At 47.8% G+C, this 27,243-nt stretch overlaps 9 non-coding genes and 1 pseudogene across 9 annotated transcripts; all 10 read right to left on the bottom strand.

The window, feature by feature from the left end:
* Nucleotides 1–8,911: 8,911 nt before the first annotated feature.
* On the bottom strand, nucleotides 8,912–9,102 carry LOC141176540 (U2 spliceosomal RNA). Its single transcript, XR_012253218.1, has one exon. It is a non-coding gene; the product is annotated as a U2 spliceosomal RNA (small nuclear RNA).
* A 1,115-nt stretch (nucleotides 9,103–10,217) lies between these two features.
* On the bottom strand, nucleotides 10,218–10,408 carry LOC141176552 (U2 spliceosomal RNA). Its single transcript, XR_012253229.1, has one exon. It is a non-coding gene; the product is annotated as a U2 spliceosomal RNA (small nuclear RNA).
* A 1,115-nt stretch (nucleotides 10,409–11,523) lies between these two features.
* LOC141176566 (U2 spliceosomal RNA) lies at nucleotides 11,524–11,714 on the bottom strand. The gene has a single exon (XR_012253241.1). It is a non-coding gene; the product is annotated as a U2 spliceosomal RNA (small nuclear RNA).
* Nucleotides 11,715–12,829: 1,115 nt separating this feature from the next.
* On the bottom strand, nucleotides 12,830–13,020 carry LOC141176578 (U2 spliceosomal RNA). The gene has a single exon (XR_012253252.1). It is a non-coding gene; the product is annotated as a U2 spliceosomal RNA (small nuclear RNA).
* A 1,115-nt stretch (nucleotides 13,021–14,135) lies between these two features.
* On the bottom strand, nucleotides 14,136–14,328 carry LOC141177687 (U2 spliceosomal RNA). The gene has a single exon (XR_012254259.1). It is a non-coding gene; the product is annotated as a U2 spliceosomal RNA (small nuclear RNA).
* A 5,561-nt stretch (nucleotides 14,329–19,889) lies between these two features.
* LOC141178089 (U2 spliceosomal RNA) lies at nucleotides 19,890–19,969 on the bottom strand (annotated as a pseudogene).
* Nucleotides 19,970–21,084: 1,115 nt separating this feature from the next.
* On the bottom strand, nucleotides 21,085–21,275 carry LOC141176590 (U2 spliceosomal RNA). The gene has a single exon (XR_012253263.1). It is a non-coding gene; the product is annotated as a U2 spliceosomal RNA (small nuclear RNA).
* A 2,767-nt stretch (nucleotides 21,276–24,042) lies between these two features.
* LOC141176602 (U2 spliceosomal RNA) lies at nucleotides 24,043–24,233 on the bottom strand. The gene has a single exon (XR_012253274.1). It is a non-coding gene; the product is annotated as a U2 spliceosomal RNA (small nuclear RNA).
* Nucleotides 24,234–25,348: 1,115 nt separating this feature from the next.
* On the bottom strand, nucleotides 25,349–25,539 carry LOC141176614 (U2 spliceosomal RNA). The gene has a single exon (XR_012253285.1). It is a non-coding gene; the product is annotated as a U2 spliceosomal RNA (small nuclear RNA).
* A 1,115-nt stretch (nucleotides 25,540–26,654) lies between these two features.
* Nucleotides 26,655–26,845, bottom strand: LOC141176626 (U2 spliceosomal RNA). The gene has a single exon (XR_012253296.1). It is a non-coding gene; the product is annotated as a U2 spliceosomal RNA (small nuclear RNA).
* Nucleotides 26,846–27,243: the final 398 nt, after the last annotated feature.

Here is a 27,243-nt window from a genome sequence, read left to right on the forward strand (position 1 = left end):
TGCTGCAATCCACGCGTTTTAGATCTGCATAACTCCACCTCTTTAAACACAGCACCTTCACCCCCTGCTGTTCCCACCCGCCTCAACACCGTTGGAAGGGAGGAGAACCAATTAAGGCGGGGGGTGGGGTGGAACGAGCAGCTGTCTACCCTTAGCAGGAGGGCTCCTGATTACATACCTCTCCTGCTGCTGCTGCTGCTGGCTGTCCAGCAGCAGACTGAAGGTGGCTGCTGCTGTGCACAGGTATATAAAGGCTCAGAGCCTATTATGACACGCGCAGCCAGCGTTCCATTGCCACATTCCATCTACTGCAGGCAGGATACCTGGCTGGCTGAATGTCGCTGAGAAGCTCACAGAGACCGCCATAAGCAACAGTTTAACAGAATGCCACAGACTAATCAACCAAACTTTTTGGGTTGGGTTCTCTTTTATAGTCTGCAGGCATTAAATGAAAGAAGTCAGTGTTCCAGCAGAAGGAGACAACGTTTCAGAAAAGGCATTGTAGCAAACCAAAAAAGAAATTTTAAGCGCAGCAGAGTAACCAGCGCACATACCTGTTAGCTCAGGTGAGTTTAAAAGGCTGCTGTTGATAACAAGGGCATTTGCTAAATAGATGATGTGTGTGCAACAATATACTGAAAGGTCAATTATATTGTGCAGCTTATCTCACCACCTGTAGTTATTTAGGTGAAAGCTCCAAAATGCTTGCCTAATATGTCTGTTTATCCAAAAGGAAGTAAAAAGGGAGAGCTAGAAAGATAGCATTGCATCACATTTAGTGTTGAGCATTCCGATACTGAAATATCGGGTATCGGCCGATATTCACTGTATCGGAATTCCGATACTTAATTCCGATACTTTTATAATATCGAATACCGGAATCGGAAGTTCCCATAATGCCTGCGCTCTGCAGTGTCTGTGAAGGATGACAAGCTGGATGGCAGCGCTCAGCTGCGATCCAGCTTGTCATCAGAATGCCATCCCAGCGTGGGAGAATTCTCCTGACTGTTTAAAAGCCGGCGCGCGGTAAAAAGCCGCCGGCTTTTAAACAATCACGCAGCCCCATACTGCTTCCCCGCAGCCTCCCACCCCGATCCTCCGCTCCCCTCGCCACCTCCAATCCCAATCGTAAATTAGGACCGGGCGGGGAGTGCAGCACCAAGGAGCGAAGGACCCGGGCGAGGAAGCCGGCAGTGAAAAGACTTCACCGCCGGCTTTCCCGTTCTGTGCTGCGCTTTCCCGCCGGTTATTTCAAATGAACAGCTGAGGTATCAGGTGATGCCGATCAGCTGTTAATTTGAAGTAGCCGCGGTGCCCTCAGAGGGTTCATGTGAGTTCATGCTTGACTGCATGAACTCACATCAACTTTCCCACGGCCGCACAGGTCAGCCACTCCTCCCAAACCCGTCATGATTAGTGTGTGCGGGGTGTGTGTGCGGGGTGTGTGTGTGTGTGCGGGGTGTGTGTGTGTGTGCGGGGTGTGTGTGTGCGGGGTGTGTGTGTGTGCGGGGTGTGTGTGTGCGGGTGTGTGTGCGGGGTGTCTGTGCGTGCAGGCAGACATAGGCCGATGTGACACTACTACTCCCATCGGCCTATGTCTGTCCCCCGTCCACTCCTGCCAGCAGGATCAGCTCGATGGGAGCAGTAGTTCCCATCAGCCTGATCCTGCTATTTAAATTGCCCTACTGTGTCCCCAATAAATTTTAAATACATGTCATTGGTGGCCAGTGGTTACCTAAAAGAAATTAGTTCATACATTACCTGTCCCCGCCGATCGCCACCTAAAATAAAGTAAAAAATAAAAAACTACACCTATACTCACCTAGACACCTAATTCCCCGAAGCCATCGATCTCCTGTAATAAAATATAAAATAATAAACCACAACCTTATCCTTACCCCTCCGTAGCAGTCCACGAGTGTCCCACGAAGATCTCCAGTTCAGAGCAGCCACATAGAATGTGACCGCTCTGAACCGCTGCCGCCGCTAGAATGACGGGGCCGTAAGGGTTCACCGGAGTTCAGGCAGCGCTGCTCCGGTTAGCTCCTTTACGGCACTGCTGTATCGTGAGAAATTCCCACGGTACAGCACTGCCGTAAAGGAGGTCTCCGGAGCTGCGCTGCCTGAATGCACTCCGGTGACCTCAGTCAGTGGCTCCCGCTGCCGGGAGCGGACGTGTTCCCGGCAGCGTGAGCTTACAGCAGCCATGCACAGCTGTCACCATCTCCAGATGTGACAGCTGTGCATGGGAGATGAGCGCAGGAACGTGGACAGGTAACTATTTTTTTTTTAGTAAACTAAGAATTAAATAAAATGGTGTTTTATTTCAAATAAATTTTTTTTTTCTGGGTGTAGTGTGTTTTTTCTTTTTAACACTTTGTAGGTTAGTAATGGGGGTGTCATATAGACGGCCATCATTACTAACCTGGGCTTCATGGCAGCTGGCGCTGACATGAACCCCACCACTATTACCCCCTGCCACCGCACCAGGGCAGCGTGGAAGAGCGAGGCTAAGTGCCAGAATTGGCGCATCCTATGGATGTGCCATTTCTGGGGCGGCTGACGGCTGGTGTTTCTAGCCTGGGAGGGGGCCAATATTCATGGCACCCTTCCTGAGCTATTAATATCAGCCCCCAGCTGTCTGCCTAGCCTTTGCTAGCTATTAAAATAGGGGGGACCCCATGTCATTTTTTTTGGGGGGGTCCCCCATTTTAATAGCTAGTAAAGGCTAGGTATTCAGCTGGGGGCTGATATTAGTAGCCTGGGAAGCTCCGTGGGTTTTACCCCCTTCCCAGGCTTCAAACATCTGCCCCAGCCGTCTGCTTAACCTCCGCTAGAGACTAAAATTAGGGGGGCCCCCACGTCATTTTTTTGGGGGGGGTCCTCCATTTTAATAGCTAGTAAAGGCTAGGTATTCAGCTGGGGGCTGATATTAGTAGCCTGGGAAGCTCCGTGGGTATTACCCCCTTCCCAGGCTTCAAACATCTGCCCCAGCTGTCTGCTTAACCTCCGCTAGAGACTAAAATTATGGGGGATCCCACGCCATTTTTTTTTAAAATAAATCCTTTATTTTAACACTAAATGACATTTGAGGACTTAATAAAGATGCAGTCCCTAAATTATTATTTATTTTTTAATAAATTTTTCCCAAAACTTTTGACGTGGGCTTCGCCATATTTTTGTATGCCAGCCAGGTACAGCATCCAGCTTCTATGAACACGCCATTTTCCGGGGCGGCCGCGGACTGCAATTTTCAGCGGGGGGGGGGGGCAGAAAGCTTGGGCCTCCCTGCGCTGCAGATTCCATCCCCCAGCTGCCTAGTTATACCTGGCTGGACACAAAAATAGGGAGAAGCTCCACGTTTTTTTTTTTTTAATTATTTCATGAAATTCATGGAATAATTAAGAAAAAAAGGGCTTCCCTATATTGTTGTGTCCGGCTAGGTACAAATAGGCAGCTGGTGGTTGGGGGCAGCCCGTTCCTGCCTGCTGTACCTGGCTGGACACAAATATAGTGTGAAGCCCCACGTCAATTTTTTTTTAATTATTTCAGGAAATTCATGAAATAATTAAAAAAAAAAATGTGTGGCGCTTCGCCCTATTTTTGTGTCCAGCCAGGTACAACTAGGCAGCTGGGGGCTGGAATCTGCAGCGCAGGGAGACCCAAGCTTTCTGGGCCCCACCTGCTGCAAATTGCAGTCCGCAGCCGCCCCGGAAAATGGCGCGTTCATAGAAGCGCCATCTTCTGGCGCTGTACCCAACTCATCCAGGGCCCTGGTGCGGTGGCTCACTGGGTAATAAAGGGGTTAAGGCCAGCTTGGCATTATCAGCTGGCCCTAAGCCCGAAATTCATGGGGTCACGCCAATATTAGACATGACCGCCATGAATTTCTAGTAAAGTATTTAAAAAAAACACAAACACCCAGAAAAAAGTCCTTTAATTGAAATAAAGACACAATTCTTTATTGTTCTAAATTAAACCATACTTACCGCCACGCCCATTCCAGCTGAAGCAAACGATCTCCTGCAATAAAAGTAAAATAATAAAGCAACCTCATCCTTACCTTTCCATGGTTCCCAGGACAGCTTCAGCTCTGCTACATCGAGATGACAGGCTGGACCGCAGCAGAACGCTGCCATCCAGCCTGTCATCCCGCGGACACTGAGAAGCGCAGGCATGCTTGCGCTCCTCAGTGTCTCTCTGTGACGTCATCCAGATGAGCCGAGGTCATGTCCAATGAACTCAGCTCACCTCATGCACGTCACTGACAGCGTGGGAAAATTCTCCTGCACTCAGCGCTTCAGCGTGAGAATTCTCCCACGCTGTCAGTGACGTGCATGAGGTGCGCCGAGTTCATTGGACATGACCTCACCTCATGCACGTCACTGACAGCGTGGGAAAATTCTCACGCTGAAGCGCTGAGTGCAGGAGAATTCTCCCACGCTGTCAGTGACGTACATGAGGTGAGCCGAGTTCATTGTCGGCTCATCTGGATGCCGTCACAGCCAGACACTGAGGAGTGGAAGTATGCCTGCGCTTCTCAGTGTCTGCGGGATGACAGGCTGGATGGCAGCGTTCTGCTGCGGTCCAGCCTGTCATCTCGATGTAGCAGAGCTGGAGCCGTCGTGGGAGCCATGGAAAGGTAAGGATGAGGTTGCTTTATTATTTTTCTTTTATTGCAGGAGATCGTTGGCTTCAGCTGGAATGGGCGTGACTGTAAGTATGGTTTAATTTAGAACAATAAAGAATTGTGTGTTTATTTCAATTAAAGGACTTTTTTCTGGGTGTTTGTGTTTTTTTTAAATACTTTACTAGAAATTCATGGTGGTCATGTCTAATATTGGCGTGACCCCATGAATTTCGGGCTTAGGGCCAGCTGATAATGCCAAGCTGGCCTTAACCCCTTTATTACCCAGTGAGCCACCGCACCAGGGCCCTGGATGAGTTGGGTACAGCGCCAGAAGATGGCGCTTCTATGAATGCGCCATTTTCCGGGGCGGCTGCGGACTGCAATTTGCAGCGGGTGGGGTCCAGAAAGCTTGGGCCTCCCTGCGCTGCAGATTCCAGCCCCCAGCTGCCTAGTTGTACCTGGCTGGACACAAAAATAGGGCGAAGCTCCACGTTTTTTTTTTTTAAATTCATGAAATTCATGGAATAATTAAGAAAAAAAGGGCTTCCCTATATTGTTGTGTCCGGCCAGGTACAAATAGGCAGCTGGTGGTTGGGGGCAGCCCGTTCCTGCCTGCTGTACCTGACTGGACACAAATATAGGGCGAAGCCCCACATCAATTTTTTTAAATTATTTCATGAATTTCCTGAAATGATTTAAAAAAAATTGACGTGGGGCTTCGCACTATATTTGTGTCCAGCCAGGTACAGCAGGCAGGAACGGGCTGCCCCCAACCACCAGCTGCCTATTTGTACCTGGTTGGACACAACAATATAGGGAAGCCCTTTTTTTCTTAATTATTTCATGAATTTCATGAAATAATTAAAAAAAAAAAAAATACGTGAAGCTTCTCCCTATTTTTGTGTCCAGCCAGGTACAACTAGGCAGCTGGGGGATGGAATCTGCAGCGCAGGGAGGCCCAAGCTTTCTGCCCCCCGCTGAAAATTGCAGTCCGCAGCCACCCCGGAAAATGGCTGGATGCTGTACCTGGCTGGCATACAAAAATATGGCGAAGCCCACGTCAAAAGTTTTGGGAAAAATTAATTAAAAAATAAATAATAATTTAGGGACTGCATCTTTATTAACTCCTCAAATGTCATTTAGTGTTAAAATAAAGGATTTATTTTAAAAAAAATTGACGTGGGGCTTCGCCCTATATTTGTGTCCAGCCAGGTACAGCAGGCAGGAATGGGCTGCCCCCAACCACCAGCTGCCTATTTGTACCTGGTTGGACACAACAATATAGGGAAGCCCTTTTTTTCTTAATTATTCCATGAATTGCATGAAATAATTAAAAAAAAAAAATGCGTGGGGCTTCGCCCTATTTTTGTGCCCAGCCAGGTACAACTAGGCAGCTGGGAGCTGGAATCCGCAGCGCAGGGAGACCCAAGCTTTCTGGGCCACCCCCGCTGCAAATTGCAGTCCGCAGCCGCCCCAGAAAATGGCGCGTTCATAGAAGCGCCATCTTCTGGCGCTGTACCCAACTCATCCAGGGCCCTGGTGCGGTGGCTCACTGGGTAATAAAGGGGTTAAGGCCAGCTTGGCATTATCAGCTGGCCCTAAGCCCAAAATTCATGGGGTCACGCCAATATTAGACATGACCACCATGAATTTCTAGTAAAGTATTTAAAAAAACACAACACCCAGAAAAAAGTCCTTTAATTGAAATAAACACACAATTCTTTATTGTTCTAAATTAAACCATACTTACCACCACGCCCATTCCAGCTGAAGCCAACGATCTCCTGCAATAAAAGTAAAATAATAAAGCAACATCATCCTTACCTTTCCATGGCTCCCACGACAGCTTCAGCTCTGCTACATCGAGATGACAGGCTGGACCGCAGCAGAACGCTGCCATCCATCCTGTCATCCCGCAGACACTGAGAAGCGCAGGCATACTTCCACTCCTCAGTGTCTGGCTGTGACGGCATCCAGATGAGCCGAGGTCATGTCCAATGAACTCAGCTCACCTCATGTACGTCACTGACAGCGTGGGAAAATTCTCCTGCACTCAGCGCTTCAGCGTGAGAATTTTCCCACGCTGTCAGTGACGTGCATGAGGTGAGCTGAGTTCATTGGACATGACCTCACCTCATGTATGTCACTGACAGCGTGGGAGAATTCTCACGCTGAAGCGCTGAGTGCAGGAGAATTTTCCCACGCTGTCAGTGACGTGCATGAGGTGAGCTGAGTTCATTGGACATGAACTCGGCTCATCTGGATGACGTCACAGAGAGACACTGAGGAGCGCAAGCATGCCTGCGCTTCTCAGTGTCTGCGGGATGACAGGCTGGATGGCAGCTTTCTGCTGCGGTCCAGCCTGTCATCTCGATGTAGCAGAGCTGGAGCTGTCCTGGGAACCATGGAAAGGTAAGGATGAGGTTGCTTTATTATTTTTCTTTTATTGCAGGAGATCGTTGGCTTCAGCTGGAATGGGCGTGATGGTAAGTATGGTTTAATTTAGAACAATAAAGAATTGTGTCTTTATTTCAATTAAAGGACTTTACTCTGGGTGTTTGTGTTTTCTTTTAACTTTGACTATGGGGTTAGTAATGGGGGTGTCTTATAGACGCCTCTCCATTACTAACCTGGGCTTGATGTCAGCTGGCATTATAAGCTGACATCAACCCCAACCCTATTACCCCCTGCCACCGCACCAGGGCAGCGTGGAAGAGCGAGGCTAAGTGCCAGAATTGGCGCATCCTATGGATGCGCCATTTCTGGGGCGGCTGACGGCTGGTGTTTCTAGCCTGGGAGGGGGCCAATATTCATGGCACCCTTCCTGGGCTATTAATATCAGCCCCCAGCTGTCTGCCTAGCCTGTGCTAGCTCTTAAATTAGGGGGGACCCCACGTTATTTTTTTGGGGGGGTTCCCCCATTTTAATAGCTAGTAAAGGCTAGGTATTCAGCTGGGGGCTGATATTAGTAGCCTGGGAAGCTCCGTGGGTATTACCCCCTTCCCAGGCTTCAAACATTTGCCCCAGCTGTCTGCTTAACCTCCGCTAGAGCCTAAAATTAAGGGGAACCCCACGCCAATTTTTTTTTAAATAAATCCTTTATTTTAACACTACATGACAAGTACAGTAATCAACACTGTCACTGTACTTCATATATATGTGACTGACATGTTTCGATCAATCTAATCTATGTGTGATTCTCTATTCCTTCTATTCTAAATTGTCGGGTACAGATGCTGAATTGCCGGCCGGCTTTCTTAAAGAGACGGTGCATGAAAACACTATTATTTTTTTAAATAAATCCTTTACACTAAATGACAAGTACAGTAAGCAACACTGTCACTGTACTTCATATATATGTGACTGACATGTTTCTATCTATCTAATCTATGTGTGAAGCTCTATTCTTTCTGTTATAAATTGTCGGGTACCGCTGCTGAATTGCCGGCCGGCTTTTTTAAAGAGACGGTGCACGAAAACACTAATATTTTTTTTTAATAAATCCTTTACACTAAATGACAAGTACAGTAAGCAACACTGTCACTGTACTTCATATATATGTGACTGACATGTTTCTATCTATCTAATCTATGTGTGATTCTCTATTCTGTCTGTTATAAATTGTCGGGTACAGATGCTGAATTGCCGGCCGGCTTTTTTAAAGAGACGGTGCACGAAAACACTAATATTTTTTTTAATAAATCCTTTACACTAAATGACAAGTACAGTAAGCAACACAGTCACTGTACTTCATATATATGTGACTGACATGTTTCTATCTATCTAATCTATGTGTGAAGCTCTATTGTTTCTGTTGTAAATTGTCGGGTACCGGTGTATGCCGCTGATGAATTGCCGGCTTTTCATGTCATTCTACATTATTCTTAGTTGTTTTACTTCATGTAGAATTAACCTACAAGGAAAGAAAGGGTTTATTTTCATTCCGATATTTGTGTCCCATTGACTTGCATTGGTTTCCGGTATCGGAATCGGCGATATCCGATACTTTTTGGGTATCGGCCCGATCCAATCCGATACGATATTTCCTGATATCGGAAGGTATCGCTCAACACTAATCACATTACATGGCAATGCAATGCACAGTTGCTGAAGTTGAACCAAAATGAGCTTGTAATCTGGCTTCTGCAACTTTGAACATGAAAAATCCAATGAGGAGAAGAAAAGCAAAGCCAAAGAGTCCATCCCAAAATCCGACAAACAAGCAAAATGAACAAAAAACATTGAATTCAATTCTTTCTGATTTTAGAAACTGCATTAAAGAAGGGGTGCACCGGTCCTGGAGATACTGCAATACCAGGTCAATGCGTGGAGTGGACAGAGCAAGCTCTTTTTCCATCTCCCTGTTCTAAAAATCCATTTAATATATGGTCCCCAGATAGGGGACGTATCAGATATTAAACTGATAAGAACAGATACTACACTTGATCTTAGCCAAAAGGCCGAGAAGCGATAACCAGAATTGGTTTCAAACTACGGAGCCACCCAAGGATCCTGAAAAGTCCATTTGTGGAGATGAGCTCCTGGACTCCCGTTAAGAAGACATGTTGTCAACCTCTAGATCCCTTACATGCCTGCACTTTTCGGCTTGCTGCTGCTGCAATCCACGCGTTTTAGATCTGCATAACTCCACCTCTTTAAACACAGCACCTTCACCCCCTGCTGTTCCCACCCGCCTCAACACCGTTGGAAGGGAGGAGAACCAATTAAGGCGGGGGGTGGGGTGGAACGAGCAGCTGTCTACCCTTAGCAGGAGGGCTCCTGATTACATACCTCTCCTGCTGCTGCTGCTGCTGGCTGTCCAGCAGCAGACTGAAGGTGGCTGCTGCTGTGCACAGGTATATAAAGGCTCAGAGCCTATTATGACACGCGCAGCCAGCGTTCCATTGCCACATTCCATCTACTGCAGGCAGGATACCTGGCTGGCTGAATGTCGCTGAGAAGCTCACAGAGACCGCCATAAGCAACAGTTTAACAGAATGCCACAGACTAATCAACCAAACTTTTTGGGTTGGGTTCTCTTTTATAGTCTGCAGGCATTAAATGAAAGAAGTCAGTGTTCCAGCAGAAGGAGACAACGTTTCAGAAAAGGCATTGTAGCAAACCAAAAAAGAAATTTTAAGCGCAGCAGAGTAACCAGCGCACATACCTGTTAGCTCAGGTGAGTTTAAAAGGCTGCTGTTGATAACAAGGGCATTTGCTAAATAGATGGTGTGTGTGCAACAATATACTGAAAGGTCAATTATATTGTGCAGCTTATCTCACCACCTGTAGTTATTTAGGTGAAAGCTCCAAAATGCTTGCCTAATATGTCTGTTTATCCAAAAGGAAGTAAAAAGGGAGAGCTAGAAAGATAGCATTGCATCACATTACATGGCAATGCAATGCACAGTTGCTGAAGTTGAACCAAAATGAGCTTGTAATCTGGCTTCTGCAACTTTGAACATGAAAAATCCAATGAGGAGAAGAAAAGCAAAGCCAAAGAGTCCATCCCAAAATCCGACAAACAAGCAAAATGAACAAAAAACATTGAATTCAATTCTTTCTGATTTTAGAAACTGCATTAAAGAAGGGGTGCACCGGTCCTGGAGATACTGCAATACCAGGTCAATGCGTGGAGTGGACAGAGCAAGCTCTTTTTCCATCTCCCTGTTCTAAAAATCCATTTAATATATGGTCCCCAGATAGGGGACGTATCAGATATTAAACTGATAAGAACAGATACTACACTTGATCTTAGCCAAAAGGCCGAGAAGCGATAACCAGAATTGGTTTCAAACTACGGAGCCACCCAAGGATCCTGAAAAGTCCATTTGTGGAGATGAGCTCCTGGACTCCCGTTAAGAAGACATGTTGTCAACCTCTAGATCCCTTACATGCCTGCACTTTTCGGCTTGCTGCTGCTGCAATCCACGCGTTTTAGATCTGCATAACTCCACCTCTTTAAACACAGCACCTTCACCCCCTGCTGTTCCCACCCGCCTCAACACCGTTGGAAGGGAGGAGAACCAATTAAGGCGGGGGGTGGGGTGGAACGAGCAGCTGTCTACCCTTAGCAGGAGGGCTCCTGATTACATACCTCTCCTGCTGCTGCTGCTGCTGGCTGTCCAGCAGCAGACTGAAGGTGGCTGCTGCTGTGCACAGGTATATAAAGGCTCAGAGCCTATTATGACACGCGCAGCCAGCGTTCCATTGCCACATTCCATCTACTGCAGGCAGGATACCTGGCTGGCTGAATGTCGCTGAGAAGCTCACAGAGACCGCCATAAGCAACAGTTTAACAGAATGCCACAGACTAATCAACCAAACTTTTTGGGCTGGGATCTCTTTTATAGTCTGCAGGCATTAAATGAAAGAAGTCAGTGTTCCAGCAGAAGGAGACAACGTTTCAGAAAAGGCATTGTAGCAAACCAAAAAAGAAATTTTAAGCGCAGCAGAGTAACCAGCGCACATACCTGTTAGCTCAGGTGAGTTTAAAAGGCTGCTGTTGATAACAAGGGCATTTGCTAAATAGATGGTGTGTGTGCAACAATATACTGAAAGGTCAATTATATTGTGCAGCTTATCTCACCACCTGTAGTTATTTAGGTGAAAGCTCCAAAATGCTTGCCTAATATGTCTGTTTATCCAAAAGGAAGTAAAAAGGGAGAGCTAGAAAGATAGCATTGCATCACATTACATGGCAATGCAATGCACAGTTGCTGAAGTTGAACCAAAATGAGCTTGTAATCTGGCTTCTGCAACTTTGAACATGAAAAATCCAATGAGGAGAAGAAAAGCAAAGCCAAAGAGTCCATCCCAAAATCCGACAAACAAGCAAAATGAACAAAAAACATTGAATTCAATTCTTTCTGATTTTAGAAACTGCATTAAAGAAGGGGTGCACCGGTCCTGGAGATACTGCAATACCAGGTCAATGCGTGGAGTGGACAGAGCAAGCTCTTTTTCCATCTCCCTGTTCTAAAAATCCATTTAATATATGGTCCCCAGATAGGGGACGTATCAGATATTAAACTGATAAGAACAGATACTACACTTGATCTTAGCCAAAAGGCCGAGAAGCGATAACCAGAATTGGTTTCAAACTACGGAGCCACCCAAGGATCCTGAAAAGTCCATTTGTGGAGATGAGCTCCTGGACTCCCGTTAAGAAGACATGTTGTCAACCTCTAGATCCCTTACATGCCTGCACTTTTCGGCTTGCTGCTGCTGCAATCCACGCGTTTTAGATCTGCATAACTCCACCTCTTTAAACACAGCACCTTCACCCCCTGCTGTTCCCACCCGCCTCAACACCGTTGGAAGGGAGGAGAACCAATTAAGGCGGGGGGTGGGGTGGAACGAGCAGCTGTCTACCCTTAGCAGGAGGGCTCCTGATTACATACCTCTCCTGCTGCTGCTGCTGCTGGCTGTCCATCAGCAGACTGAAGGTGGCTGCTGCTGTGCACAGGTATATAAAGGCTCAGAGCCTATTATGACACGCGCAGCCAGCGTTCCATTGCCACATTCCATCTACTGCAGGCAGGATACCTGGCTGGCTGAATGTCGCTGAGAAGCTCACAGAGACCGCCATAAGCAACAGTTTAACAGAATGCCACAGACTAATCAACCAAACTTTTTGGGTTGGGTTCTCTTTTATAGTCTGCAGGCATTAAATGAAAGAAGTCAGTGTTCCAGCAGAAGGAGACAACGTTTCAGAAAAGGCATTGTAGCAAACCAAAAAAGAAATTTTAAGCGCAGCAGAGTAACCAGCGCACATACCTGTTAGCTCAGGTGAGTTTAAAAGGCTGCTGTTGATAACAAGGGCATTTGCTAAATAGATGGTGTGTGTGCAACAATATACTGAAAGGTCAATTATATTGTGCAGCTTATCTCACCACCTGTAGTTATTTAGGTGAAAGCTCCAAAATGCTTGCCTAATATGTCTGTTTATCCAAAAGGAAGTAAAAAGGGAGAGCTAGAAAGATAGCATTGCATCACATTACATGGCAATGCAATGCACAGTTGCTGAAGTTGAACCAAAATGAGCTTGTAATCTGGCTTCTGCAACTTTGAACATGAAAAATCCAATGAGGAGAAGAAAAGCAAAGCCAAAGAGTCCATCCCAAAATCCGACAAACAAGCAAAATGAACAAAAAACATTGAATTCAATTCTTTCTGATTTTAGAAACTGCATTAAAGAAGGGGTGCACCGGTCCTGGAGATACTGCAATACCAGGTCAATGCGTGGAGTGGACAGAGCAAGCTCTTTTTCCATCTCCCTGTTCTAAAAATCCATTTAATATATGGTCCCCAGATAGGGGACGTATCAGATATTAAACTGATAAGAACAGATACTACACTTGATCTTAGCCAAAAGGCCGAGAAGCGATAACCAGAATTGGTTTCAAACTACGGAGCCACCCAAGGATCCTGAAAAGTCCATTTGTGGAGATGAGCTCCTGGACTCCCGTTAAGAAGACATGTTGTCAACCTCTAGATCCCTTACATGCCTGCACTTTTCGGCTTGCTGCTGCTGCAATCCACGCGTTTTAGATCTGCATAACTCCACCTCTTTAGACACAGCACCTTCACCCCCTGCTGTTCCCACCCGCCTCAACACCGTTGGAAGGGAGGAGAACCAATTAAGGCGGGGGGTGGGGTGGAACGAGCAGCTGTCTACCCTTAGCAGGAGGGCTCCTGATTACATACCTCTCCTGCTGCTGCTGCTGCTGGCTGTCCAGCAGCAGACTGAAGGTGGCTGCTGCTGTGCACAGGTATATAAAGGCTCAGAGCCTATTATGACACGCGCAGCCAGCGTTCCATTGCCACATTCCATCTACTGCAGGCAGGATACCTGGCTGGCTGAATGTCGCTGAGAAGCTCACAGAGACCGCCATAAGCAACAGTTTAACAGAATGCCACAGACTAATCAACCAAACTTTTTGGGTTGGGTTCTCTTTTATAGTCTGCAGGCATTAAATGAAAGAAGTCAGTGTTCCAGCAGAAGGAGACAACGTTTCAGAAAAGGCATTGTAGCAAACCAAAAAAGAAATTTTAAGCGCAGCAGAGTAACCAGCGCACATACCTGTTAGCTCAGGTGAGTTTAAAAGGCTGCTGTTGATAACAAGGGCATTTGCTAAATAGATGGTGTGTGTGCAACAATATACTGAAAGGTCAATTATATTGTGCAGCTTATCTCACCACCTGTAGTTATTTAGGTGAAAGCTCCAAAATGCTTGCCTAATATGTCTGTTTATCCAAAAGGAAGTAAAAAGGGAGAGCTAGAAAGATAGCATTGCATCACATTACATGGCAATGCAATGCACAGTTGCTGAAGTTGAACCAAAATGAGCTTGTAATCTGGCTTCTGCAACTTTGAACATGAAAAATCCAATGAGGAGAAGAAAAGCAAAGCCAAAGAGTCCATCCCAAAATCCGACAAACAAGCAAAATGAACAAAAAACATTGAATTCAATTCTTTCTGATTTTAGAAACTGCATTAAAGAAGGGGTGCACCGGTCCTGGAGATACTGCAATACCAGGTCAATGCGTGGAGTGGACAGAGCAAGCTCTTTTTCCATCTCCCTGTTCTAAAAATCCATTTAATATATGGTCCCCAGATAGGGGACGTATCAGATATTAAACTGATAAGAACAGATTTTTTGATTGAATATATCTTTTATTAGCACAAAAAATAAGTTAACAGACAGTGTACAGTGCCGCAGCCCAGTACACACAGAATTCTACATCATATTTACATAGCATGAGGATACGACGCACTAACTAGACACATCACACCCCTATGCTACACAAAACACTCAATCTGAAAGAAAAAGCATGTCAATCAATACAGTACGACGAACCGTGATAAGGGATGGGGATTGGGAAAAAGGGGATGGGGAGGGGAAAATCACAGGCCCGAAGCTTTATTGAAAGACAAGACACATAAGGGGAGAGGGGGAGGAGGGGTTTAGTCCTCGTCCTCGTCCTCCGGACCGTCCATGATGGAATAGTCTCTGAGCAGGCTGTGGATCAGCCTGCGGCAGTCCTGGATGGACATCCTCTCCCTCCTCAAGATGAGCCGGTTCCTGGCGACCCAAACGGCATCCTTGAAGCAGTTCATAAGGCGCCAAGCCTCCTGGATGGCTCCGACGGTATGAACCCCAGGGAAGAGTCCGTAAAGCACAGAATGGTGCGATAGGCTCGCCCTGGGGACAGAGTTCCTCAGGTCGTCCTCAAGTGCAGTCAATAGGCGCTGTGCAAATCCGCAGTCCCAAAAAGTGTGCAAAGATGTTTCCTCCACGAAGGGGCACCTTGGGCAGTACCGGGTCTTGCACAGGTTCCGGGCATGCATGAATGACCGGACGGGCAGTCCGCCCTGAATCGCCATCCACGACAAGTCCTTGTGCCCGTTGGTCAGCCTGTCAGACGACACATTTGTCCACACAGTCTCCAGCGTGTCCTGGTGAAGTCCTGTGATGTTCTCCACGTCATCCTTGGCTCTGATTAGCTTGTGGATAGTTTTGGGCTTCCACAAGTCGGGCTTGAGTCCCTCCAGTTGATGCTCCCCCACAAATCGAACGACGTCTCCGTAGAACCATGGCGTCGTCCAGTTGTAGGGGAAGGAGCTGTCCCACTTGTCCCAGCCGAGTCGCCTCCAAAGAGGAAGCAGGAAGAAGCGAGACATGGACCTGCCCGCGGAGCCATTCTTGACTTGCAAAGTCCGGCGGACACAATCACACACAAAAGAGGATCGCAGGAGGGTGGGGATATCTGGAACGCCCTTCCCACCCTTGCGAGGCTCCTTGTACATGACGGCCCGCCTGACTCTGTCCATCTTGGATCCCCAGACAAAGTGAAACACTGTCCTGGTAATGGCCCTGCACACAGTGACGTGTGGGGGCCAGGCCTGCGCCGTGTACTGCAAGACGGGCAGGACCTCATTACGCAGGACGAGTGCCTTACCCTCACAAGTGAGGTGTCTGAGGCTCCAGAGTCCGATCCGTTGCTTCACCTTGGCCAAGCGTTCTTGCCAGGACTTGAGGGCCGCTCCTTCCTTCCCGAACCAGACTCCCAGCACCTTGAGGAAATCCGGTTGAATGTTGAAGGGGAAGGGGGCGGAGGAGGCCGGCTGCCAATCCTCGAAGAGCATGGCTTCCGACTTCCTGCAGTTGACTTTGGCCCCTGAAGCCCGGCCGAACCTCTCACACGTCTGGACGAGGGCGTCGACTGAACCACGATCAGCGCAGAAGACGGTGACGTCGTCCATGTAGAGCGAGCACTTGACCTCGTGTCGTCCCGGACCCGGTGCGGTGATCCCTCTGATCTCTCCATTCTGCCGGATAGCCTCTGCGAAGAGTTCTATAACACAAACAAAAAGAAGAGGTGATAGAGGGCAGCCTTGTCTGACCCCAGAGAGGACAGGGAAGGGGTCAGTCTTCCAGCCGTTCACCAACACCGAGCTGTGGATATCAAAATACATCAGACGGACATACGAACAAAACATGTTACCCAAACCTAACCGGTGCAGAGCTCGGCCCATGAACTCGTGGGAAACCCGGTCGAAGGCCTTCTCCTGATCCAAGGAGACCAGGGCCGCGTGTGCGCGGCGGACCTTGATGTACTCGACCGTGTCCCGCACGAGAGCGAGGCTGTCTGCGATGCGACGTCCAGGGATGCCGCAGGTCTGGTCCGGGTGGATGATCCGTCCGATGACCGTCTTAAGTCGTGTCGCCATCGTCTTGGCCAGGATCTTGTAGTCCACGTTGAGCAGAGTGATGGGACGCCAATTCCTCAGGTCGCACCTCTCTCCCTTCCGCTTGTACAGGATCGTGACCATTCCTTCCCTCAAAGATGGAGGCATTCTACCCTCCACCACCATCTCCTCGTACAGGTCCAACAGGTCCGGACAGATGAGGTCTCCCAGCGCTACATAGAGCTCCGCTGGAAGACCATCACTGCCCGGGGTCCTGCCGGTCCTAAAGGATTTAGCGGCAGAGAGCAATTCGCCCACCATCAGAGGTTTGTCCAAGGCTGCCGTGCCTGCAGGATCAAGATGGTTAGTGATACCTGACAGGAACTTATCAGCAGCGTCGGGGTCGGTAGTCTTGTGGGAGTAGAGTTCGCTGTAGAAGTCGCTGACGACCCTCATCACGTCCTCCTTCCCACGTCGCATGTTTCCGCTCTCGTCTCGCAGCTCGTTCAGGGGCGTGTGACCGGCATGAAGTTTCCTGAAAAAGAATGAGTTACATTTCTCACCCTTCTCCAGATTCTCCACTTTGGAACGGAAGATGATTCGCTTGGACTCCTCCTCAAAGTGCCTTTTCAGGCTCTTCTTGGTCTCCTCCAGCTCCTCCCTCACGTCCCAGCCGCAGTGAAGAAGGTCCTGCAGCGACCGCAGCTCGCGCTGCAGCCCTCTGAAGTCCCTCCTCTTCTCACACTCCTGTTGTCGACCCTTGGCCTGAAAGAAACAGCGAAACTCAAGTTTAACATATTCCCACCAATCAGAGACTGTTTGGAAGCTACCCTTGTAGGACTGCCACATTGCGTAGGCTGCTCTCAGCTCCTCCACGACTTCATCCTGAGCCAGCAGAGCACAATTCAGCTTCCAGGAGCCGGGGCCGGACGGAAAACCGTCGCCGAGGACACCTTGTAAGTGAATGGCTCTGTGGTCGGAGAAGAAGCAGGAGACCATCGAGTGCCTACTCTGCCTGACTGCCCGAGAGGTGAACACAAAGTCAATCCTGGAGCGGAGTGAGCCATCGGGTCGGCTCCACGAATAGTTCGTGGAGCCTCTCCCCATGGAGCCCACCACGTCCTGAAGAGAGGCCTCGGTTACCATCTCGATGAGCAGCTTGGACGTGATGTCCAACTTGGCAGATGTGCCAGAACTACGACCGTCCTCCTCGATGGGGCAGTTGAAATCCCCGGCCATCACTAAGGTCCTGGTGGTGGCAAGCTGAAGCCGCAGGGTCTGGAAAAGCTCCAAACGCTCATTCTTCAGTGGGGACGCATACACGTTGATGAACCTGACAGGTTCCCCCGCCCAGTTGCCATCTACAACAAGAGCCCTGCCGCAGATGAGCTCCTGGACGGACTCAAGCGTGAATGCGCCCCCCCTGATCAGAATTGCGACCCCCGCAGACTTGCAGTCACCCCCACCGGACCAGTAGGATGGACCGTGGGACCACTCCCTGGCCAGATGTTTGAAGGACCTAGAGGAGGGAAGGGAACATTCCTGCAACATATAAACATCACACAACTGGGAAGTAAGGAAGGCATAAATAGTCTGACGTCTGAACTTGTCCTTGATGCTCCTGACATTAATGGAAAATAAGTTAATATTAGCCATCATGTAGGGAAAAAAGAAAAAGTTAGCGCAGGCAATACACCTTAGTTACCACTCCGGTCGGGTGGTCCCTCGTCGGTGTTGACTGCTGGTGACGGGATCACCAGCAGGCCCTCTTCCTATATCTGGTCAAGCAGCGCGGCCTCAATCTCGGCGACCACCAGTTCCTCCTCTTCTGGCTCGGCCACCAGGGTCTCAACCATGTGCTCCATCTCTTCTGGCTCAGGGAGGGTATCCTCCTTTTCGCCTACGAAATCCAGAATCTTCTTTTTGGAGGATTCAGTAGCAGGGCTGTCCTCCACCTTCCTCTTTCCCCGGGTTGGAACTGGGGAGACAAGAAGGGGAAAATCCTCCTCGGAATAGATAGCGGCGGGTGGAGGAAAGGTTAATTCCACCGCTACCATGGTCTGGGGAGGGAGAGTGGCTGCCGGGGCAGGGGAAAGGACACCTGCTGAGGAGTAGGGGAAGGAGGAAGAGGAAGTGGAATCCTCAGCAGGGGTGGCCGGGGTGGGGGGGGATTGGACGGGGGTGGCAGGGGGAGGGATCGAGAGAGGGGTGACAGAACTCTTACCCTCCTTTGACTTTTTCTTCTGCTTCGGAGCTGCTGGGACCGTCGCTGGGGCTTTGGCCACCGACTCCTTGACCGCTTTGGCCTTGGTCGTCTCGGCCTTGGCCGCTGGGGCCTTGGTCGTCGCGTCCTTGACCTTCACAGGCCTGGTCGTCGGGGCCTTGTCCTCCGTAGCTGGGGTCGTCGCAACCACCGATGCCCAGGATCTCTCACGCCTGGGGCAATCCTTGTACAGATGAGCCGCCAGCCCACACAGGTTGCAGGACGTCTTCTTCGGGCAGTCCTTCGAGCTGTGTCCCGTCACTCGACAAATCCTGCAGGCATCCTCCTTGCAGTCCTTCATCTCGTGGCCGTTCTTGCCGCATCTCCTGCAGTTCCGCGGCATGTCCGGGTAATAGATGAGGCCGTAGGAGTTGCCCAGGGAGAATGTCGGGGGCAGGTGCCGAAGTCCGTCTGAGTACGCCAGGTCCCTGTGAAGTCTAACGGTCACCGACCACTTACCTGTCCAGAAGCCGAGTCCATTCAGGATGTGAGAGGGTTCCTTCACAACCAAACAGAAGCGTCTCAGGAAGGTACAGATGTCTTGGCCTGGGGTGTGCGGGTTGCGCATGGAGACCGTGATCCTCCTTTCATCCCTCTGGATAGGGCAGCTACCTGTAAAGGCAGAGAAAGAATTATCCGGTCCTTTTGCGCTTACCATTTCCCAGAACCTCCTGCAGGTGTTCACAGTGGCGAAGGTGACGAAGAAGATCCCCGTCAAGAAGGTCTGGATGCTGAGGGTGTCCGACCTGGAGAAGCCTCGATCCAGCAGCATCTTCTGGCAGAACACATCCGAGGACATGTCCGGCACCCTCCCATCCACTTCCTTCAGCTTCAGGGCCACCGTCTGCCGCATCCATGGCTCCAGGGCTGGAGCTTCGTGGCGGGGCTTCTGGGGTCCCTTCTGCTGGCCAGTCGTGGAGGCAGAGTCCTTGGGGTCAGAATCGGCTCCTGGCTGGGCCCTCCTGGCTGTCCCCAGCTCCAGGCTCTTCTTTTCGGCCTTCCTCGCAGCGCTTGCCATGGCTTTCCTCCTGCAGTTACTTCTTGGAGCTGGATCTGGAACTCTTCCCGGAATGGGTGGAGCTATGGAGATTCTTCTCCCGTCGTGTTCTGGACAAATTCCCCGAAAGGTCTTTGTCTCGATGATTTTCTTCCTCGAAGATCCACAGGACAGCCCGATTCTTCTCCGAGTCTTCGTCTTCTTCTGGATTCTTTAGAGCTTCTTCCTCCCACCGATATCCGCCTTCGTTCTCTGATGTCAGCTGGGCTCCGAAGCTCTTCTCCTTCCGAGTTCGATCGCTCTCATCAAGTGTAGATCGTAGCTCTTGTGTTCTTAAAAGAACAGATACTACACTTGATTTTAGCCAAAAGGCCGAGAAGCGATAACCAGAATTGGTTTCAAACTACGGAGCCACCCAAGGATCCTGAAAAGTCCATTTGTGGAGATGAGCTCCTGGACTCCCGTTAAGAAGACATGTTGTCAACCTCTAGATCCCTTACATGCCTGCACTTTTCGGCTTGCTGCTGCTGCAATCCACGCGTTTTAGATCTGCATAACTCCACCTCTTTAAACACAGCACCTTCACCCCCTGCTGTTCCCACCCGCCTCAACACCGTTGGAAGGGAGGAGAACCAATTAAGGCGGGGGGTGGGGTGGAACGAGCAGCTGTCTACCCTTAGCAGGAGGGCTCCTGATTACATACCTCTCCTGCTGCTGCTGCTGCTGGCTGTCCAGCAGCAGACTGAAGGTGGCTGCTGCTGTGCACAGGTATATAAAGGCTCAGAGCCTATTATGACACGCGCAGCCAGCGTTCCATTGCCACATTCCATCTACTGCAGGCAGGATACCTGGCTGGCTGAATGTCGCTGAGAAGCTCACAGAGACCGCCATAAGCAACAGTTTAACAGAATGCCACAGACTAATCAACCAAACTTTTTGGGTTGGGTTCTCTTTTATAGTCTGCAGGCATTAAATGAAAGAAGTCAGTGTTCCAGCAGAAGGAGACAACGTTTTAGAAAAGGCATTGTAGCAAACCAAAAAAGAAATTTTAAGCGCAGCAGAGTAACCAGCGCACATACCTGTTAGCTCAGGTGAGTTTAAAAGGCTGCTGTTGATAACAAGGGCATTTGCTAAATAGATGGTGTGTGTGCAACAATATACTGAAAGGTCAATTATATTGTGCAGCTTATCTCACCACCTGTAGTTATTTAGGTGAAAGCTCCAAAATGCTTGCCTAATATGTCTGTTTATCCAAAAGGAAGTAAAAAGGGAGAGCTAGAAAGATAGCATTGCATCACATTACATGGCAATGCAATGCACAGTTGCTGAAGTTGAACCAAAATGAGCTTGTAATCTGGCTTCTGCAACTTTGAACATGAAAAATCCAATGAGGAGAAGAAAAGCAAAGCCAAAGAGTCCATCCCAAAATCCGACAAACAAGCAAAATGAACAAAAAACATTGAATTCAATTCTTTCTGATTTTAGAAACTGCATTAAAGAAGGGGTGCACCGGTCCTGGAGATACTGCAATACCAGGTCAATGCGTGGAGTGGACAGAGCAAGCTCTTTTTCCATCTCCCTGTTCTAAAAATCCATTTAATATATGGTCCCCAGATAGGGGACGTATCAGATATTAAACTGATAAGAACAGATACTACACTTGATCTTAGCCAAAAGGCCGAGAAGCGATAACCAGAATTGGTTTCAAACTACGGAGCCACCCAAGGATCCTGAAAAGTCCATTTGTGGAGATGAGCTCCTGGACTCCCGTTAAGAAGACATGTTGTCAACCTCTAGATCCCTTACATGCCTGCACTTTTCGGCTTGCTGCTGCTGCAATCCACGCGTTTTAGATCTGCATAACTCCACCTCTTTAAACACAGCACCTTCACCCCCTGCTGTTCCCACCCGCCTCAACACCGTTGGAAGGGAGGAGAACCAATTAAGGCGGGGGGTGGGGTGGAACGAGCAGCTGTCTACCCTTAGCAGGAGGGCTCCTGATTACATACCTCTCCTGCTGCTGCTGCTGCTGGCTGTCCAGCAGCAGACTGAAGGTGGCTGCTGCTGTGCACAGGTATATAAAGGCTCAGAGCCTATTATGACACGCGCAGCCAGCGTTCCATTGCCACATTCCATCTACTGCAGGCAGGATACCTGGCTGGCTGAATGTCGCTGAGAAGCTCACAGAGACCGCCATAAGCAACAGTTTAACAGAATGCCACAGACTAATCAACCAAACTTTTTGGGTTGGGTTCTCTTTTATAGTCTGCAGGCATTAAATGAAAGAAGTCAGTGTTCCAGCAGAAGGAGACAACGTTTCAGAAAAGGCATTGTAGCAAACCAAAAAGGAAATTTTAAGCGCAGCAGAGTAACCAGCGCACATACCTGTTAGCTCAGGTGAGTTTAAAAGGCTGCTGTTGATAACAAGGGCATTTGCTAAATAGATGGTGTGTGTGCAACAATACAGTTATATGAAAAAGTTTGGGCACCCCTATTAATCTTAAGCTTAATGTTTTATAAAAATTGGTGTTTTTGCAACAGCTATTTCAGTTTGATATATGTAATAACTGTTGGACACAGTAATGTTTCTGCCTTGAAATGAGGTTTATTGTACTAACAGAAAATGTGCACTCTGCATTCAAACAAAATTTGACAGGTGCATAAGTATGGGCACCTCACCAGAAAAGTGACATTAATATTTAGTAGATCCTCCTTTTGCAAAAATAACAGCCTCTCGTCGCTTCCTGTAGCTTTTAATGAGTTCCTGGATCCTGGATGAAGGTATTTTTGACCATTCCTCTTTACAAAACAATTCCAGTTCAGTTAAGTTTGATGGTCGCCGAGCATGGACAGCCCTCTTCAAATGATCCCCCAGATGTTCAATGATATTCATGTCTGGGGACTGGGATGGCGATTCCAGAACATTGTAATTGCTCCTCTACATGAATGCCTGAGTAGATTTGGAGCGGTGTTTTGGATCATTGTCTCGCTGAAAGATCCATCCCCTGCGTAACTTCAACTTTATCACTGATTCTTGAACATTATTGTCAAGAATCTGCTGATACTGAGTGGAATCCATGCGTCCCTCAACTTTAACAAGATTCCCGGTGCCGGCATTGGCCACACAGCCCCAAAGCATGATGGAACCTCCACAAAATTTTACTGTGGGTAGCAAGTGTTTTTCTTGGAATGCTGTGTTTTTTTGCCGCCATGCATAACGCCTTTTTGTATGACCAAACAACTCAATCTTGGTTTCATCAGTCCACAGGACCTTCTTCCAAAAAGAAATTGGCTTCTCCAAATGTGCTTTTGCATACCTCAGCCGACTCTGTTTGTGGCATGCTTGCAGAAACGGCTTCTTTCGCATCACTCTCCCATACAGCTTCTCCTTGTGCAAAGTGCGTTGTATAGTTGACCGATGCACAGTGACACCATCTGCAGCAAGTTGATGCTGCAGCTCTCTGGAGGTGGTCTGAGGATTGTCCTTGACTGATCTCACCATTCTTCTTCTCTGCCTTTCTGATGTTTTTCTTGGCCTGCCACTTCTGGCCTTAACAAGAACTTTCCCTGTGTTCTTCCATTTCCTTACTATGTTCCTCACAGTGGAAACTGACAGGTTAAATCTCTGAGACAGCTTTTTGTATCCTTCCCCTGAACAACTATGTTGAATAATCTTTGTTTTCAGATCATTTGACAGTCGTTTTGAGGAGCCCATGATGCCACTCTTCAGAGGAGATTCAAACAGGAGAAAAACTTGCAAGTGGCCACTTTAAGTAGCTTTTCTCATGATTGCATACACCTGGCTATGAAGTTCAAAGCTCAATGAGGTTACAAAACCCAAAAAAGTGCTTTAGTAAGTCAGTAAAAAGTAGGTAGGAGTACTTAAAACAAGAAAATGATAAGGGTGCCCATACTTATGCACCTGTCAAATTTTGTTTGAATGCAGATTGCACATTTTCTGTTAGTACAATAAACCTCATTTCAAGGCAGAAACATTACTGTTTCCAACAGTTATTACATATATCAAACAGAAATAGCTGTTGCAAAAACACCAATTTTTATAAAACATTAAGCTTAAGATTAATAGGGGTGCCCAAACTTTTTCATATAACTGTATACTGAAAGGTCAATTATATTGTGCAGCTTATCTCACCACCTATAGTTATTTAGGTGAAAGCTCCAAAATGCTTGCCTAATATGTCTGTTTATCCAAAAGGAAGTAAAAAGGGAGAGCTAGAAAGATAGCATTGCATCACATTACATGGCAATGCAATGCACAGTTGCTGAAGTTGAACCAAAATGAGCTTGTAATCTGGCTTCTGCAACTTTGAACATGAAAAATCCAATGAGGAGAAGAAAAGCAAAGCCAAAGAGTCCATCCCAAAATCCGACAAACAAGCAAAATGAACAAAAAACATTGAATTCAATTCTTTCTGATTTTAGAAACTGCATTAAAGAAGGGGTGCACCGGTCCTGGAGATACTGCAATACCAGGTCAATGCGTGGAGTGGACAGAGCAAGCTCTTTTTCCATCTCCCTGTTCTAAAAATCCATTTAATATATGGTCCCCAGATAGGGGACGTATCAGATATTAAACTGATAAGAACAGATACTACACTTGATCTTAGCCAAAAGGCCGAGAAGCGATAACCAGAATTGGTTTCAAACTACGGAGCCACCCAAGGATCCTGAAAAGTCCATTTGTGGAGATGAGCTCCTGGACTCCCGTTAAGAAGACATGTTGTCAACCTCTAGATCCCTTACATGCCTGCACTTTTCGGCTTGCTGCTGCTGCAATCCACGCGTTTTAGATCTGCATAACTCCACCTCTTTAAACACAGCACCTTCACCCCCTGCTGTTCCCACCCGCCTCAACACCGTTGGAAGGGAGGAGAACCAATTAAGGCGGGGGGTGGGGTGGAACGAGCAGCTGTCTACCCTTAGCAGGAGGGCTCCTGATTACATACCTCTCCTGCTGCTGCTGCTGCTGGCTGTCCAGCAGCAGACTGAAGGTGGCTGCTGCTGTGCACAGGTATATAAAGGCTCAGAGCCTATTATGACACGCGCAGCCAGCGTTCCATTGCCACATTCCATCTACTGCAGGCAGGATACCTGGCTGGCTGAATGTCGCTGAGAAGCTCACAGAGACCGCCATAAGCAACAGTTTAACAGAATGCCACAGACTAATCAACCAAACTTTTTGGGTTGGGTTCTCTTTTATAGTCTGCAGGCATTAAATGAAAGAAGTCAGTGTTCCAGCAGAAGGAGACAACGTTTCAGAAAAGGCATTGTAGCAAACCAAAAAAGAAATTTTAAGCGCAGCAGAGTAACCAGCGCACATACCTGTTAGCTCAGGCGAGTTTAAAAGGCTGCTGTTGATAACAAGGGCATTTGCTAAATAGATGGTGTGTGTGCAACAATATACTGAAAGGTCAATTATATTGTGCAGCTTATCTCACCACCTGTAGTTATTTAGGTGAAAGCTCCAAAATGCTTGCCTAATATGTCTGTTTATCCAAAAGGAAGTAAAAAGGGAGAGCTAGAAAGATAGCATTGCATCACATTACATGGCAATGCAATGCACAGTTGCTGAAGTTGAACCAAAATGAGCTTGTAATCTGGCTTCTGCAACTTTGAACATGAAAAATCCAATGAGGAGAAGAAAAGCAAAGCCAAAGAGTCCATCCCAAAATCCGACAAACAAGCAAAATGAACAAAAAACATTGAATTCAATTCTTTCTGATTTTAGAAACTGCATTAAAGAAGGGGTGCACCGGTCCTGGAGATACTGCAATACCAGGTCAATGCGTGGAGTGGACAGAGCAAGCTCTTTTTCCATCTCCCTGTTCTAAAAATCCATTTAATATATGGTCCCCAGATAGGGGACGTATCAGATATTAAACTGATAAGAACAGATACTACACTTGATCTTAGCCAAAAGGCCGAGAAGCGATAACCAGGATTGGTTTCAAACTACGGAGCCACCCAAGGATCCTGAAAAGTCCATTTGTGGAGATGAGCTCCTGGACTCCCGTTAAGAAGACATGTTGTCAACCTCTAGATCCCTTACATGCCTGCACTTTTCGGCTTGCTGCTGCTGCAATCCACGCGTTTTAGATCTGCATAACTCCACCTCTTTAAACACAGCACCTTCACCCCCTGCTGTTCCCACCCGCCTCAACACCGTTGGAAGGGAGGAGAACCAATTAAGGCGGGGGGTGGGGTGGAACGAGCAGCTGTCTACCCTTAGCAGGAGGGCTCCTGATTACATACCTCTCCTGCTGCTGCTGCTGCTGGCTGTCCAGCAGCAGACTGAAGGTGGCTGCTGCTGTGCACAGGTATATAAAGGCTCAGAGCCTATTATGACACGCGCAGCCAGCGTTCCATTGCCACATTCCATCTACTGCAGGCAGGATACCTGGCTGGCTGAATGTCGCTGAGAAGCTCACAGAGACCGCCATAAGCAACAGTTTAACAGAATGCCACAGACTAATCAACCAAACTTTTTGGGTTGGGTTCTCTTTTATAGTCTGCAGGCATTAAATGAAAGAAGTCAGTGTTCCAGCAGAAGGAGACAACGTTTCAGAAAAGGCATTGTAGCAAACCAAAAAAGAAATTTTAAGCGCAGCAGAGTAACCAGCGCACATACCTGTTAGCTCAGGTGAGTTTAAAAGGCTGCTGTTGATAACAAGGGCATTTGCTAAATAGATGGTGTGTGTGCAACAATATACTGAAAGGTCAATTATATTGTGCAGCTTATCTCACCACCTGTAGTTATTTAGGTGAAAGCTCCAAAATGCTTGCCTAATATGTCTGTTTATCCAAAAGGAAGTAAAAAGGGAGAGCTAGAAAGATAGCATTGCATCACATTACATGGCAATGCAATGCACAGTTGCTGAAGTTGAACCAAAATGAGCTTGTAATCTGGCTTCTGCAACTTTGAACATGAAAAATCCAATGAGGAGAAGAAAAGCAAAGCCAAAGAGTCCATCCCAAAATCCGACAAACAAGCAAAATGAACAAAAAACATTGAATTCAATTCTTTCTGATTTTAGAAACTGCATTAAAGAAGGGGTGCACCGGTCCTGGAGATACTGCAATACCAGGTCAATGCGTGGAGTGGACAGAGCAAGCTCTTTTTCCATCTCCCTGTTCTAAAAATCCATTTAATATATGGTCCCCAGATAGGGGACGTATCAGATATTAAACTGATAAGAACAGATACTACACTTGATCTTAGCCAAAAGGCCGAGAAGCGATAACCAGAATTGGTTTCAAACTACGGAGCCACCCAAGGATCCTGAAAAGTCCATTTGTGGAGATGAGCTCCTGGACTCCCGTTAAGAAGACATGTTGTCAACCTCTAGATCCCTTACATGCCTGCACTTTTCGGCTTGCTGCTGCTGCAATCCACGCGTTTTAGATCTGCATAACTCCACCTCTTTAAACACAGCACCTTCACCCCCTGCTGTTCCCACCCGCCTCAACACCGTTGGAAGGGAGGAGAACCAATTAAGGCGGGGGGTGGGGTGGAACAAGCAGCTGTCTACCCTTAGCAGGAGGGCTCCTGATTACATACCTCTCCTGCTGCTGCTGCTGCTGGCTGTCCAGCAGCAGACTGAAGGTGGCTGCTGCTGTGCACAGGTATATAAAGGCTC

Source organism: Phyllobates terribilis, unplaced genomic scaffold (assembly GCF_046119375.1).
Source record: "Phyllobates terribilis strain yellow unplaced genomic scaffold, ASM4611937v1 Scaffold_27__1_contigs__length_16484149, whole genome shotgun sequence".
Lineage (NCBI taxonomy): Eukaryota > Metazoa > Chordata > Amphibia > Anura > Dendrobatidae > Phyllobates > Phyllobates terribilis.